The sequence below is a fragment of the Bos taurus genome, chromosome 1, assembly GCF_002263795.3.
Source record: "Bos taurus isolate L1 Dominette 01449 registration number 42190680 breed Hereford chromosome 1, ARS-UCD2.0, whole genome shotgun sequence".
In the NCBI taxonomy this organism is placed as follows: domain Eukaryota; kingdom Metazoa; phylum Chordata; class Mammalia; order Artiodactyla; family Bovidae; genus Bos; species Bos taurus.
Window position 1 is genome coordinate 152,173,738 of NC_037328.1, and position 10,492 is coordinate 152,184,229.

Genomic DNA, 10,492 nt, shown 5'->3' on the forward strand with positions numbered 1-10,492 from the left:
TGGAGAAAATCAAGTGTCTATTATCAACCACGTGGGGAAAGGGAAGAGATGATCAATTAAAGAATGTTTTCTTTGTGTACACATGACCAAGAGGTAAGCAGAAGCTTCAATATATTTGGATGAAAGACCCAGCGTGAATGTGCAAGATTAAACACATTTTTCTGATTTTCTTTTTGATTATACTTTATTCTCTGAAATCCAGTGACATGTTCCCTTTTTATTTTTTATTATTCCCAGTTACTTAAGCAGGATTATTTTAAGCACTATAGTTTTGGTTTTCTCACAAGGCAGCCCTGCTGTGTACCACATCTGGGCAACAGGAAGTCACAGAAGACAAACAATTGGGGAACATGAACAGATTCTTCTGTACACATCACATTAGGATCCACACAGCATGTTTGACAGTCAAAAGAACACTAAAGGTTAGCCTTTAACCATCACATAAACATTAACATTTGCTTCCGTGCCCATTCACAAATCTTTTAACAGCCTGGATAAATATCCAACTTTGTTGTAGAAAATTCGAGAGAGACTCCACCAAACATTTCAATGACAATGTGTCATTAGACTCAGAAAAAAAATTAAAATAAAATGCAGAACTATAGAGCATTCCTCCAGGGAGGGATAAGGATTATAACAGTGGAGTTCCGCAGAGCACAGCACATCACAATACATAGAGCTGATGGCCGTGGTACTTCCATCAGCTGTAATCATTACTAGGTTGGAACACAATGAATTTGTGAAGTGTTCAAAGTCTGAGAACAGAACACAATCTCAGCTGTTGGGAAGTTTTAAACGATCACCCTCTGCACATTCCGATCCATCTAGTTTCCCATGATGCCTGGTTCATACCTCAATTACGCATTTATTCTATTGCTTGTTATTCACCTGATATTTATATCCCTCACCAAGCTGGGAACACACAGAAGGCAGAGCCTCGGTCTGGGAATTCTTCGCAGTGCTGGGAACGTTGAAGCCAACTAATAAATCTTTCTTCTTTTATGATCACTATATAAAAGATTGAACAAACTGCCTAAATAATTCAATTCAAAGAAAAAAGAATATTTATTCAAAATCCTTTAAGTTGTGTGTGGCTTAAAAACTCCATCACCCCAGCACTTCATGAACTTAGACTCATTAGAGAAACAGGAGTAACCACCCTGTCTTTCTGAAGCACTTCATTCAGGATGGATGCCTATAATCCATGAGGCAGATGGAGCATCTCCAAAGACTTGGGCGGGCCAGGGCACTCCGACGCTTGGTGCTGCCTGACACCAGGGAACAGAAAGAGCAGGCCATCACAGTGAATAAGGACAAGATCCAAAGGCCCCTGGCCACTGTCCAGACTGACATCATTACGGTCCTTTAGTGCTTTCATATCCTTTAAGAAGAAGATTGCTCCAGAAACTGCAGAAGGAAGTATAATGAGGAGCAGTAAAAACTGCACAGAACTTGATTTTGAATTTTCTAGTTCAGGCCTCAGCCCCGCTACATTCTTATTACATGGCTTTCTGTAGTCTCTTAAACTCTCTGAGGTTCAGTTCTGTCAGCATAAAATAAAAGCCACTTGCTATCACCACTTGGCCAGGTTATGGTGAGGTCAGCATATGCTAATGGGGGACGAAGGATTTTGTAAAAAGCCATACAACTTGAGAAGTTACCATCACCTTTGTATGGCAGTAATATTTGGAACAAAATCCCCTAAATTTACTCCTTTCTAATTGACAGAATCAAACCTCAACGTTTTTCATTCCCAGAGAGATGCTTTCCTTGAATCAGGGGGCTGTGACTACTGTTTGTTTTATTAAGCCTCTGAAATAACCATGCTACCGTTCCAGGTGAATTTGAGGTTCTTGCTTCCTCCAGAAAGAATCTGGAGATGAGGTCAGAAGTGGATTTATCTAGAGAGAAACACTCCACAGGCAAGAGGGTGGGCCATCTGAGAGGGAGAGAGCAGCCTTGAAACACGGCATGGTTGAATCCTCCTACTCATTAGCTCATTTCATAGGCTAATGAGTGGGAGGGTCATTCCAATTATTTTCAGGAAGGGATGGGGATTTTCCAGGATTTGAGCAACCACCCACTTTTTCACCTTTTATGGTTGGTCTCAGAACTGTCAAAATGCTGGTGAGTGTGTCACTTAGCTAATGCATTACAATGAACGCATAACGAGGCTCAAGGTCTACTGAAGTCAAATCTTCCAACCAGTTTTTGTCATGTCCTATGGCAGTTCCATTCCTTTGAAGGTTGTGCCCTGCCCCTTCTCTCCTGTTTCATCACGATGAAAGTGAGAATTGGGATTGTCACAAACTTTTTAAAGCAGTGAGAGAAGACTCCATAAATCACAGGAGTCAGGTACCAAGTGTGACAGAACGCTGGTGGCAGTGTGGTCACCTAGTTGAGAAAAACTCTTTTAAACCAGCGGTCAGGCTTCCCTGGTGGCTCAGACAGTAAAGTGTCTGCCTGCAATGCAGGAGACCCGGTTTGATCCCTGGGTAGCGAAGATCCCCTGGGGAAGGAAATGGCAACCCACTCCAGCATTCTTGCCTGGAGAATCCCATGGACAGAGGAGCCTGGTGGGCTACAGTCCATAGGGTTACAAAGAGTCGGACACAACCAAGTGACTTAACCCAATCCCAAGTACTCTTTGAGTTAACGTTTTGCCTGCAGGACTTCAGCTTAAAATCACTAGGTGACCTTAAACTATTCTTCGTATCTTTTTTGAATATCTTGAATAGTGTATAATAAAATTTTTAAAGACAAACTGAAAAAAAAAAAACAACCCACTAAATGCAGCAACACCATCCTACCGAGCCTCAGAAAGATAAAGACACTACTTTACAGATCATGGGATGCATTGGCTAGGCTACAAAACTCTCTAAATGTCACCTGATTATATTCTGCGGATTCCAAACGTGTCACTTACTCCTTCCCTCTTCTGAGAAATCTGCACACCATTCCTCAGCCTCAATACATGTGCACACATGTACACACACCTATGCATACACATACACCTGGCAGTCTCTTATTCATCTTCCAAAACCCAATTCAAATGTCACCTCCCTGACTCGAGCCTGCTAGCAAATTGTTCCCTGTTCTGTGTGCCCTCTGAAACATGCACATGTATTTCAATTAAAAAAAAAAAATAGCTGGGATTTGTGAAGACTGTGTCTTCATCACTTACATACACTCAGCACTGAGAACAGTTCCCGTTTTGGCTCTCTCTTTTCTTGCTTCCTTTTCCCTTTCTCCCTTCATTTCTCCCGAGTTCATGCAACTGCAGTGTGGGAGCACAGCCCTGACCCAAGGGGTCTTCATTAACTCCTTTCCCGTGTGCCCACCCCGAATCCAATCTGTCAGGAAACCCTCTCAGCTCCACCTCTAAAGCTCCCCCTCTAGAACTGATCCTATCTCTCCAGCATAGAGCAAATAGCCTAGGTCAAGCTGATGTCATCTTTCTTGCCTGATTCCTACAACCTTCATGGGCGTCCCTGCTTTTCACCTGTCTCCCTGCAGTCGATTAAATCCAGGGCAATCCTTTGAAAGCCTAAGTCAACTCTGCTCAGATCCTTCCAACAGCTCCTTGTTTCACTCAGAGTAAAAAGACACAGCAGGCTATTTGGGGTCCTGTGTGATCTGCCCACGGTTTTCTCTATGACTCATGTCTTAGCTTGTTCATTCCGTTCTGATCATTGTGGCCACCTGACTGCTCTTCAAACGAGCCAGTTACTCTCCCCATCCAGGGTCTCTGCACAAGCTGCTTCCTCTGTCTGGAACATGTCTCCCCATATATCCACGTGGCCAATTCCCCAGCCTCCCTCAAATCTTTGCCAACGTCACCTTCTCAAAAAGCTCCAACCCCAGTCATTCTATTTAAAACTGCTACCCACCTCATCTCTCAGCACCCCCAATCCCCCACCCTATCCTGCATCTCCTCTTCACCTTCTAACACGCCCTACAATATTTATCCTGGCTTTTATTAATTACCTGTTGTCACACCCCTGAGTTCAGCTAGAATAGAAGCACCATGAGGCAACTTTCTTTATCCATGATGGATCCCCAGCACCTGGCACACAGGAGGTGTTCAACCTACTCAAATACTTGTTGCATGAGTACATTTGCTCAGTGACATTCTGTTCTTAAGAGAGAATGTTCTGTACCAGGATTCAGAGGCACTCAGGAAGATTGCTGCCTCCTAAGGTGTTGTTTTTCATAAATGGAGGACCAAGCCACCCGGGTTCACTTTTACATTTTAATGACAACTATATTTTTAATTCACCTGTGTTAAAAATACAGTCAGAACAAACAGCATAAAACTAAACATTTGGCAGATTCATAGAATAAGGAAAACCAGATCATAGGCACCGTATTTGAAGGGGACTTGGTGTAAGATCTCTGAGAACTGGAGACAGAGCTGGTCCAGACTGCAACCCATGCCCAAGGTGAGGATGGAGGCAGTGGGAACGGTGAATCTTTCAAAACTCACAACCAGAAAAACTCACTTAGATGGTGAGTTGCTCAAACATAAAAACAAGATTATGTTAGAATATTTGGACAAAACGATTCCCTATATGATCTTTTTTTAAAGAGTCTTCAGGTTCAGGATATTTGAGGTCAAAATATCAGTAGACAGTATTTATCATTTCATTTCCTAGTGACTCTGTAATATGCCACACCTGCTGTTTCTGCAAAAAGGTGGACAGGGCCTTGTCACTCCTGGCCAGCTGCAGAATAAACCCATCCACAGACCTTTCAGTACCCATTCTTATGAGTCAGAAATGACCAGAAAGAATTCTGTGATGGCCTAGGGGCTACGCACTCAGGGCCTGAAACTAAAACAGCATCATCGTATATTTTGTATTCCCTGGGCCTGGTTCTTAGCCTTTGAATATCCCTACAAAGAGAATTAAAAGGCAATAGATTTTTCCCCTACAGATCTTGTGGAATAACTCTCAACCAATATTCTTTCACCCCACACCTAATAGTTATCACCATCCCTATGCTTGCTCAGTGAATTTAAATTTAGAAATTTCATCCCCAGTTGTCTAAGAATTTCACACAAAATCTCATCCTGATCAATTTCACACGAACTTTTCCTGAAGTGCTTTATACAAACAAACATTTTCCTGACCTCTAGAGAGCAAATGATATGCTTGCTAAAGTATTTAGAGAGAAGTGTATGGATGTCTATAATTTACTTAAAAATTCATTTTAAAAAGATAGATTAATGGGTGAATAGAGGGATGGATATGCAGTTAAATAACTGTATTAAAATGTTAATGGTGAATCTGGGTGACGTGTATACATGGATTCTCTGTGAATTTTAAAAATTTTGTTATATGTTTGAAGTTTTTCATTGAAAAATCTAAATAATCACCATAAAAAGGAATGACATAACACTATCTGCAGCAACATGGATGAACCTCGTACAGAATTATTGTACTAAGTGAAGGAAACCAGACAGAGGAAGACAAGTATCATACGATATCGCTTATATGTGGAAACAAACAAAAAGGAATCAAATGAACTTATTTACAAAACAGAAAGAGACTCAGAGACATAGAAAACAAGGGTGAAAGATGGAAGAGGGATAAGTTAGGAGGTTGGGATTAACACACACACTCTACTTCCAAATAACTCACAGACCAAGTAGATTATAATAGAGGTGGAAATATGGAGAACTGACAATGAAAATACAATGTGTCAAAACTTGTCAAATGTAGACGAAGAAGCAGCAGTTTCATCAGACTCTTCAGTCTAAATACTTTTATCAGGAAAGAGTAAAAGGCAGAGCAGGAGGATCAGCCCCGCACACAGGTGGGTGGATGCAAAGCCTGCTCAGCATGACTGTCTTAGCAGGAGGATCAGCCCCGCACACAGGTGGGTGGATGCAAAGCCAGCTCAGCATGACTGTCTTAGCAGGAGGATCAGCCTCACACACACGAGGGTGGATGCAAAGCCAGCTCAGCATGACTGTCTTTCATTAGAATATTTCTGGACATGAATATTAGTTTTCTCCTGTTCGTTTATAACGTTTAAATTTAACTGACTTTTGGCCGGCTTACGGGATTCAGAGCTTGGACACGTCTCGTGCTGTGCTGTGCGTCCGTTACTTGGTAAAGGTTTAACTATTCCCCTCATATGCAGAAGTCAGTAGTGCTATTTAACAAAACATTCCCAGCTCGTCTCAGTTGTTATGAAGCATCCGTGGTAATGTATTGCTACATGTCTAATCATCACATGACTCAGCGCCTCGTTGCAGTGTTAGGTGGCGTCAGCATGAAGTACATTTTTGTTGTGTTAACCCACTGAGATTTTGATTCCTTTCGTTACTGCAGGATGATAAACCGATCCTGATTTGTGGCTATGGGATGATGCTGTTACAATCTTGGCAGTGAAAAGAATAGCAATCCGTGTTATACGTTAGCAAGATACTTAATAAAGCTATCACCTGCCATTAAAAAGCATACACGCTGCTATATATTAAATAGATGAATGACAAGGACCTACTATTTAGTACAATATTTTGTAATAACCTATAAGTGAACAGAATCAGGAAAAGAATATTTATTTATTTACTTCTGAATCACTGTGCAGTACACCTGAAGCTAACATGATATTGTAAATCCACTATACTTGAATTTTTAAAAACTCTAATCATTTAAACTACTTATCAAAATTGTATATAGTATTCAAATGTAAAGGGAAATGGTAATCAGGTTATATGAATCCTGGCAAGCTAGACAGAAAAAAAAAAAAACAACTCCTGTTTCTAACTTAAAATTCTCCCATACCCCCCAGGAATGCTCTCAGGTAAAAAATGTTCATTTTTTAAACTGAGTTTTCTATTTCTACTAAGCTTGTTTGTTCATTCAGTCTTTAAGGTTTTCTTCTTCCTTTCCTCTTACCATTTTAACATTAATCTTCATTTTTAAAGTCTCCCAAAGATTTGCACCAATGAAATAATTCATTGAATTCACATGAGTCTGCCTAAGTCAGGTTCCCCCATCCACACAGATGGTAAATTTCAGGTACAATTTCAAAATATTTCACATCTTCCTGCTTAATAAAAGTTCAGAGAGTTACAGACCCCTTGGTAACATAGTCTTCATTTTAGAGGCTGCTCTTTCTATGTATATCTAGCAAACACTCTTGATCTTTTCCTCTATGTCTTTATCCCCATCTCACTTTCTTTCCTGTTCTTTGCCGTCTGAGGTTCCCCGCTCTCTGTTTCTCCTCTGTCTGTCTATGCATCTCTCTCCCTTTCTGGAAATGAAAGAAAAGCAGTGCATTTGCAAAAATAAATGGAATAGCTAGAGTTCTCACTTATATAAAACTCTCCCTGGGAAGAAGAATTTCCTCTTACCTGGCAAAACCTTTCAGGCTGGCCCTTTCAATTTCTCCTGCTTGCCTTCATTCCTTGAGAAGCTGCTTAAGCCTCAGGAATTCCCTCGAGTGCAGGAAGGCTCCAGGACACAAAGACCCGTGGCTTTTCCAGTGTTTAGTCCTTTCCCTGGGGGAGACGAAGGGGAGGGAGGGGAGGAGCAAAGTGTGTTTGCGGAGCCTGACAGATCACTTGTGCTCCTGCTCACCATTGAATAAAATGGTCCTTTATGCTGTCAACACTGGTCTCAAAAATGAATACAAAACCTTGCCAGGGAGAGCATTCTCAAAAAAAAAAAAAAAAGTAATAATAATAAAGTAAGGGCTTCCCTGGTGGCTCCGTGGTAAAAAATCTGCCCGCCAATGCAGGAGACACGGGTTCGATCCCTGGGCTGGAAAAATCCTACATGCCGCGGAGCGACTAAGCCCGTCCACCACAACTTTTGAACCTGTGCTCTAGAGCCAGGAACTGCAACCACCGAGCCCTCTCACCACAATTACTGAAGCCCGCGTGCCCTAGAGACCCTGTTCCAGAGCAAGAGAAATCACCACCGTGAGAAGCCCTCACGTCTCCACTAGAGTGTAGCCCCGGCTCACAGCAGAGAGAGGAAAGTCGTGCAGCATCAAAGACCCAGGACAGCCAAAAATAAAATGTTTTAAAAAGTAATAATAAAGCACGATGATATAAATGAAACTAGCCTTTTCAATTTTAATTGAAATTTCCTAGAAGAAAAAGTTATCATAATTACTCCTATTTCATTGATTTAGTCTCTACCTTAAGTCTCTAGACTATAAGCTTCTTGAAAGCAGGGAGTGCTTATAATGAATCTTTGTGTCATTCATATCCCCTTCCAAAGAGTCTTATACATGTTAGGTCTCAAAGCAGCATGTGAAACGATGGATGGATGGATGAACTCGTGAATCTAACAATCACAAAGACTCCCCACACTGACAGGCTTTACGCAGTCAGGGTAGAACCCAAGCGTCTGTTCTTCCTGGATGCTCTCAACTAGCCCACGCCAACCACGTGCTGCTTTGAGACCTAGGAGTCAGAGGAAATATACAAATGTTTATAGACGTGTATTTATGAGTGGGTGTAAAAATCAAGCTGCTGTAACATGAGACCTAACAATAATATAGCCTAAAGAACAAAAACGATCATTTCCCTCTCAAATAGTTCAGTCCTAGGTGGGCACTCCAGGTCAGTAAGCGGCTCTGCTCCCACACTCGCTCAGGGAGGTGGCTAATGCAGACAGCCCAATTTGAACATGTAACATCTGAGGCTTCTGTAAGTAGCAACAGGGTAGCAAGTAGGAAGAGTGAATGAGCTAAGCCCAGAGAGTATCTCCTGAACAAAGTGAAGCACAAGTTGTCCATATGCCTTCCGCTGGGCAGAGCTGAGTCTCACAGCTATATCCTGCAGCCAAGAGAGTTTGAGATTTGATTCTCACTAGGCAACCAGGTGCCCAGCTCAACTCCATCGGAGGACGGATGGGGGAGGAGTGTCAGCTACCATCCCTGTCACATTTGCACACATATGCATCACCATTATCTCAAAATCTGAAGACCCAACTTGGAATCAAGTGTTGTTTATTTTCAGGCATAAGTGATGGAGGAAATGACGTCAAATGAGGTTTCCTGCAGGGGGGAAAAAAAAAAAAAACGGTCAAGAGAAGGACCATCTATCATTAACAGAGTTGAATTCAAGCTTCTGTATTTTCCTAGGTTTATTAAATGTGACATGAAACCTAGAGTGCCTTCTGTACAGAAGATAACCTCCAAAGTGATAGGCTAGTTCCCTCTTCACCAATGGCCCCTTAATCATTCCTGGCGTGAGGACAACAGGGGCAAAGTCACATAGGGGCACACCAAACATTCTGATGCCCGCAGGAAAACACCAAAAATCGTGCAGAATTCTTCAGCAAAAAAAACAGTGATGTTTGGACATTTATTGCCAATCTGTGCTTTCAGCCTCCCATTCCCTACTTTGCTCAAAAGTCATCCACGTTCTCCCCTCTAACTCACCCACCTCATAGCACCCACTTCTTCTAATCTCCTAAAACAGCACCTTAGGCCCCAAGATGACTGAAGGCTCAGGATCTTGAACTCTCTCCAACCCTGACCCTGGTTAGGCAGCAAGATCCGTATTTCCTCTGTTGCTTCAGAGCACCCTCTGCTTTGCTCTGCTCTGGTTCCTCTCTTTGACCTTCAAACCACCTTCCCCCTTGTCCTGTGCATTTCTCTCCCACAGGGAGGAAGTTTGCCACCTTCGTTTCTGAGACATGGACTTGGGTGTAGGCAACTTATTTGGAAAGTGAGCCAAGGAAATAAGCATGGGGGTATGGAAAGTAAGACCTGAGGAATAAAGCCAAAAGGTATGTCTTCAGGAGGGCTACCTCTGCAGACAACTGGGTCCAGTCCCTCTGGGCACCCTCTGAGAAACTCAGTTCAGTTCAGTTCAGGCGCTCAGTAGTGTCTGACTCTTTGCGACCCCAAGGACTGCAGCACACCAGGCTTCCCTGTCCATCACCGACTCCCAGAGTTTACTCAAAATTCATGTCCATCGAGTCGGTGATGCCATCCAGCCATCTCATCCTCTCTTGTCCCCTTCTCCTCCCGCCTTCAATCTTTCCCAGCATCAGGGTCTTTTCCAATGAGTCAGTTCTTTGTATCAGGTGGCCCAAGTATTGGAGTTTCAGCTTCAACATCAGTCCTTCCAATGAATATTCAGGACAGATTTCCTTTAGGATGGACTGGTTGGATCTCCTTGCAGTCCAAGGAAACTCAGAATGACCCTCAAATCTGTTTCAGGGAAAGGCAGTTGCCTTTATCACCACATGTCGCCCTTTAGGGGTGGAGGTCTGCCCTTGGGGGCAGGACGAGGAGGTCCTTCTCCGCCCCCCCATCCCTTCCCCATGAGGGAGAAAGCTCTCAAGTGTGGACTGAGAAGCTGTGCACATGCGTGCTCAGGAACTGTCCACCTGCCACAGGTGAGCTCCGAGATGCACAGAAGGGACAGGCTCACAGCACTGACAGCATCTTCTCAGCTTCTTCAAAGCGAAATCTCCTCACTTAAAAGCTCAGACTTCCCTGCCACTGACTGTTCTCG

At 42.9% G+C, this 10,492-nt stretch overlaps 1 protein-coding gene across 1 annotated transcript in view; it reads right to left on the reverse strand.

Moving 5' to 3' along the window:
* Positions 1–9,899, reverse strand: part of LOC112448102 (collagen alpha-4(VI) chain) — a 147,169-nt gene extending 137,270 nt beyond the window's left edge. Inside the window, exon 1 of the mRNA XM_024997177.2 lies at positions 7,367–9,899. The gene's annotated coding sequence lies outside the window, so the exon portion shown is untranslated. The remainder of the gene's footprint in view (positions 1–7,366) is intronic.
* Positions 9,900–10,492: the final 593 nt, after the last annotated feature.